We start from the raw sequence: 6,794 nt of genomic DNA, 5'->3' as shown, positions 1-6,794 counted from the left end.
GATTTTTTTTTTTTTTTTTTTTTTTTTTTTTTTTTTTTTTTTTGAGACAGAGTCTCACTGTGTCACACGGGCTGGAGTTCAGTGGTACGATCTCAGCTCACTGAAACCTCTGCCTCCCAGATTCAAGCAATTCTCCTGCCTAAGCCTCCCCTGTAGCTAGGACTACAGGCATGCACCATCACTCCTGAATATATATATATTTTTTGTATTTTTAGTAGAAACGCAGTTTCACCATGTTGGTCATGCTGGTTTTGACCTCCAGACCTCAAATGACCTGCCTGCTTCACTCTCCCAAAGTGCTGGGATTACAGACGTGAGCCACCGTGAACCGCCTGCCTGGAATTCTTTGTTCATCCTCCTTCCTGATGATTAGGGGTAATGGCACTGCCTAGCAAGGGCATGGAAATCTCTGGCTGACTGGTCTAGGGGATCCAAGTTAAGGTCATCAAGAGAGTCTAAATCTGAGGCAGGGATTGATTGGAATCCTTGCATAACCATCATTTGATGTGGAATGTTGCAACCTAGAAGACACAAACTTTACAAGGAGGTTAAACAAGCATTATACACACACACATGCGTGCGCGCGCACACACACACACACACACAACAAGAGTTGTGTGAAGAAGAGGAAAAATAAAAAACAGAAAATATATTTGATGTCTAATGACTGAAAATTCCCAAATTTGATGGAAAACTTTAATCCACACATTCAAGAAGATCAATAGGCCGGGCACGGTGGCTCATGCCTATAATCCCAGCACTTTGGGAGGCTGTGGTGGGTGAATCACCTGAGGTCAGGTCTCTACTAAAAATACAAAAATTAGCCGGGCGTGGTGGCAGGTGCCTGTAATCCCAGCTACTCAGGAGGCTGAGGCAGGAGAATCACTTGAACACGGGAGGTGGAGGTTGCAGTAAGCTGCCGAGATCATGCCATTGCACTCCAGCCTGGGTGACAGAGCAAGACTCTCTCTCAAAAAGAAAAAAAAATCAATAAACTCAAAGTTGGAAACACTCAAAAACATTCCGGGGTGTGTGTGTGTGTGTGTGTGTGTGTGTGTTTGTGTGTGTGTGTGTGTACACTTGATATATCACAAGTCTCTTAGGCTCTGATCATTTTTCTTTATTTTCTCTTTCTACCCTTCAGACTAGGTAATCTCAGTTAACCTATCAACATAAAGTTTGATGATAATTTCTATAGCCAGCTGAAATCTGCTGTTGATCTCTCCAGTGGATTTTTAATTTCAATTATTGTCCTATTCAACTTCAGAATTTCCATTAATATTCTCTATGTGATAAGACATCTTACATTCCTTTTGTTCTTTGACATACTTTCTTGTAATCTTTAAGCATATTTTAAATAGCTGATTTAAAATCTTTGTCAAGTAAGCCCGACATCTGGGTTTGCACAGGGACAGTATTTTTAAAATATTTTTTAAAGAAATGGGGTCTCACTTTATTTCCCAGGCTAGATTTGAGCTCCTTGGCTCAAACATTACTTCTACCTCAGCCTCTCGAGTAGCTGGGACTATGGGCTCATGCCACTATGCCCAGCTCAGGAGGGATAGTTTCTATTGACTTTTCCTTTCCCTGTATATAGGCCATACTTTTTTTTTTCTTTGCATGTCTCATAATTTTTTTGTTGAAGACTGAACATTTTAAATAATATAATTGACAACCTTGGAAATCAGATTCCCTCTTCTTCCTGAGGTTTGTTTTTGTAATTGTTGTTTAGTGACCTATGAAGTAATTCTTTAAAGTCTGTATTATTTGTTGTGTGTGGCCACTGCCATCTCTTCTTGGAATAGCTTATTTGTCAGCTATTGGTTCAAAAAACTTTTTCTTAAATGCTTTCAACCAGTAAGTTTTCCTCCCTTTGCCAAGAAGCTTTGAATGCATATTGGGGCACACTCTCAACACCTAGAGAGCATTTGACAACTTTGCTTTAGCCTTACCTCCTGATTACATAAACCCTTAAGGTCAACCAAAGATGAGGGATAAGGGACTTTTCAGGTCTTCCATGAACACATGCACAACCTTACACAAGCATGTGTCCTTCTAGATCCCTAGGAATATGTGGAAGCTTTTCAAAGCCCCTTATGGACATCTAATTCCCAGCTTTTCCTTGAAAGGTTTTTTGTCAACTTCTTGTTTGCTCTAGCTGTTATTACCCCCTCGGGCAGCTGTGATATTTTTTTAAAGTGTCTCTAATTGTTTTCAACAAACATCCCGGAGGAAAAAGCTGTTCATTGTTAGTGAGCTCTAAGTCATATCAAATAAACACAAGCCCTTGAAAATGCCAGGTTTTCCAAGGAACTTTCAGATAGGTCAGATAATAATAATTCTATGGAGATGGAAGTTTGGAGAAGTTCTAAATTCGTTCAATTTCCTCTGTTGACTTCTAGGCTGCTAATTCTCATGGCTACTGTGATTGTGAGGCTGTTGGCTTTCAAGGCCACCATGTTTCTGGGAAGAGGAGATGTGAATAGAGCACATTTAAATGCCACAAATTTTCCTGTTCTTACCAAGGTTCAGCCAGGCTTTTGAATTTTTGTTTTCTTGTTGTTTAAATAAACACTATTTGTATTTATTTATTTATTTATTTATTTATTTATTGAGATGGAGTTTCACCCTTGTTGCCCAGGCTGGAGTGCAATGGCGCAGTCTCAGCTCACTGTAACCTCCACCTCCCAGGTTCAAGCAATTCTCCTGCCTCAGCCTCCCAAGTAGCTGGGATTACAGGTTCCTGCCACCACACCTGGATAATTTTTGTATTTTTAGTAGAGAAGAGATTTCGCCACATTGGCCAGGCTGGTCTCGAACTCCTGACCTCAGGTGATCTGCCTGCCTCAGCCTCCCAATATGCTGGGATTACAGGTGAGATCCACCGCACCTGGCTAAATAAACACTATTTGGATTATTAAAAACCTTTCATTAAGTTCCAGATGTCACCAGTGGAGGGTGTCCAGGTTCTTGGTGTCTTGAACAAAGAATTGAAAAAAACGCACAAACAAAGCAAGGAAGGAATGAAGAGATTTATTGAAAATTAAAGTACACTCCACAGTGTGGGAGTGGGCCAGAGCATAGGGGCTCAAGGGCCCCGTTACAGAATTTTAGGGAGTTTAAATACCCTCTAGAGGATTCCATTGGTTATTTGGGGTACACCATATGTAAATGAAGAGGATGAAGTAAAGTTACAAAGTTATTTACTTGGCCTACGCCCTATGGAGATGATATTTCCTGCCATAGCTGAAGTATGAATTGGTCTTATGTTCCCTACTTCCAGACCCTATTTTCCTGCCTAACAGAATTCTGGAAAAGTTGATTTTAACAATTTGCCAGTGTTGTCAATGCTTTTATTGATAAGCAGATTTTTTAAGGTCCTTTCACTGTCATTACCACTGACATCATCCATTAATATATTTAAATTTGTGTAACTATCAAAAGATTTCATGGCATAAATGTAATTACATGAACTTTTAAACATTTGGAGGTTTGTTACTATACATTGTTTTCACTATTTTTAATTTCTACTGTGGGAAAAAAGTGCTTTCTAAACAAGCTGATATTAATGTCAACTGAAATACAAAGTCACTCATAGATTTTTAATGATGTCTTTCCTGGATAATCAATGACTCACAAGAAATCATTTTAACCCAACTTACCACTACTTGAGTAAAAGCCAGGGCTATGTACAACTAGTCCAATGTCAAATGGTCTTTATAATTTTGATCAGCTGAACTTCACTTCAGGCTTCTATGAGTATGCCAGAGGCTGTAAGAGTACAAGGATGGGCCAGACACGGTGGCTCACGCCTGTAATCCCAGCACTTTGGGAGGCCGAGGGGGGGGCGGATCACCTGAGGTCAGGAGTTCAAGACCAGCCTGATGAACATGGCGAAAACGCATCTCTACTAAAAATAAAAATATTAGCTGGGCATGGTGGTGGATGTCTGTAATCCCAGCAACTTGGGAGGCTGAGACAGAAGAATCGCTTGAACCCGGGAGGTGGAGGTTGCAGTGAGCCGAGATCATGCCATTGCACTCCAGCCTAAGCGACAAGAGCGAAACTCTGCCCCCACCCCCCCCCAAAAAAAGTACAAGGATGAAATATTTAATAAAGTATTCATTGAAAACGTATCACATACATAAAGGTATGCTAAGTGTTGGGATTGGGGAAAGCAGAGATGCAAACATGAATGTGGACAGTTCTTTCTTTTAGTAGAGTTCACAGTCTAGTTGGGGAGAGAAACAAACTTGTTACAACTAGCAGGAGTTAAGTGGGTGAACTACAGGGGAGAGAACACTGTGTGCAGAGCATTACTCACTAATCTTGACCTCACCATTGTCTTTCACACCTCCATGCCCTTTCATATGCTATTCCATCTGCCTAGCATGTCCTCCCCAATTTCTCTCCCCCTTTCCTGATAAAACCAGCTCAAATTTCATCTCTCTTACCTCAGACAGCAGAATTACTTACCTCCTTACCCCTCCTTGGTATTACCCTAGCATCTATAAACAACCTTACGAAAACATATTCTATGTTCTGTGATTATTTGTTTGCATATTTATCTCACCTACCAGAACGTGAGCACCTCACAGGGACTGCATCTTATTTATTTTAGAACCCCCGGCACCTAGAGCAGTGCTAAGTACCTAGTATGCAGGATGGGAATTAAAAATTAGTGGTAGAGGGAATATTTGAACCCAAATACCCTGACTCCAGCTCCAATGCAGAAGGTTTCTGCCAAGAGCGTACCTATGTCATTATATGGTTGACATATTTAATATAACAAGAATGCATTATTAAGCATTCCTTGTTCTGAAAGCCTCTGAAATACTTTTAAAATGGTGTTTCTTATGTACTTCGCGGGCCACAGAAGTACTCCTGCAGCTGAGATAAAACAGAGCAGTTCTTGAAAAAAGCAGTATGTAATTGTTTGAGGAAGGAAGTGACAACAAACAACATGTTAGTTGAAATAATAACAATTAAAACTTGTAACCTTCTATTCCCTCTTTCCCTCCTACTCCTATTTGCCACCCAATATATCTTGAATTTCATCTGGGAGATTTTTGGAACTAACTAGACCAGCTGATGATGTCATGGCTGCAGTACTGCAGCTACCCCTCAGAATTGCCCCGATCCTTGTGTCCTTTCTCATTCTTGCTAACGATTTAATTATAAAGAGAGAAAATAGGGTGTACTCTATTCCATACATTTAACAAAACAGTTAAATTGGAAAGAATCAAGAAAGATCAAGCCCAGTGTTGTTAACTGAATGAGATGTTCAAGATATATTTATCACTATTAAAGTCATAAGAAAGGTACTCTTTTTTTCCAATTTACCATAAGTTATAGAATTACATAGCCATATTTCCCTATAGCTTTTGACTAAGGGTCTTGGGATGGGGATAGGTGGCACAAAAAGAAAAAGAGAGGGAGGAGAGAAAGAAGAGAGAAGAGGAGGAGAGAGAGAAAAAAAATAAACTTCACCAATGAATCATAGAAGTGGGCGTGTTTTCTGAAGAAGCCACTTTCATAACAGCTCCTCAGCTGTCACTAATGGCCAGAGAATACACATTCACTGAATCCTTACTCTAACAGAGACCATCTCCTGTAGCATATGATGCAGCTTCCCTGCATGATTTGAAATGATCTCCCTAGACCTTCTTTATATAGAGAGAAGAAAATAGTAAGTATGTAACCTACAGTTTTCTTGTCCTTCTGGAGTGTCAAGCACTAGAAATGGTTTTGTGTGGGGAAAATTGAATCAAGTATAAATTGAGGTTACATTTAACAATGTGGTTTTAATTAGTTTGGACAACAGAGTGTGTGTAGTATGAAATGTTTTAAATATCCTGGAGACGTACGTCCTTTCTAATGGAACACGTGGCGGTGGAAGGTAGCAGAAAAATGAGCCCCTGTTCAAAACCTAGGAATAATGGGTCTTGAAATCAAATCATTGTGTGTCTACTTTGCTTGAAGTCCTGAAAAAAATGAATGAGTAATGAAAATCAACAGACTGTTACTTTTTTGTAAACATTTTGTCTAAAGCTTCAACATTTGGTGTGGGAGTGGGAGGACAAGAATTGACGTAGTTTAATCATACAAAGCTCTTGGGTCTCCTTTGAAATGAAATCCTAAGTTTTGAATAAGGTCAGTTGTTGTTAGCTCTGATTGTGACAGTTTTTGCTGTGACATGTATCATTTTGATAATGTATTGAAGGTAAAGTATAAAAAAACAATTTTGTTTGGAGGGTAATGTAAAACCAGATAGGCTGACAAGAGTGCTCTCATTGCTCAAGGGAAATCCCATTTTTACAAACCACAGAAAATATGCTATTTCTTAAGACTTGTTTCTTTGCTAAGTGTTACTACCTATAAACTATTCAAGAGCATACAAACAGATGGGTATAGTTGGAGGTTAAGAAACAATCTTTACCTCCTTTACGATATAATTGCTGCATGTGATTTATTATAAATAAAAATGGAAATATTTGAATTTTTGATTTTCTCAGAGTGCCTCTATGTGAACCTTTTCATTTTGAGAATCAGTAAAGTTTTCAAACTCTTTTGCCTCCAAAGTATCTGAGAAAGCCTTACTTTATAGCTCTTTCTGGGGCTTGTGTAACTTCTTTAGCTGATGTGCTTGACACAGGTGATTGGAGATGGGCTATATAAGTCATAACATCTCAAAACTGGGTTGTGTAGGTAATTATGTGGCTCTGTTGAGAGCATATATGTGAATGCACTTAGGCAACTCTAAGATGTAATGCAAATGTAAATGATTGTTCATA

This window comes from Theropithecus gelada, chromosome X (assembly GCF_003255815.1).
Source record: "Theropithecus gelada isolate Dixy chromosome X, Tgel_1.0, whole genome shotgun sequence".
Taxonomy (NCBI): Eukaryota; Metazoa; Chordata; class Mammalia; order Primates; family Cercopithecidae; genus Theropithecus; species Theropithecus gelada.
The sequence above is the reverse complement of the archived record's forward strand: the minus strand, read 5'-3'. Positions refer to the sequence as shown.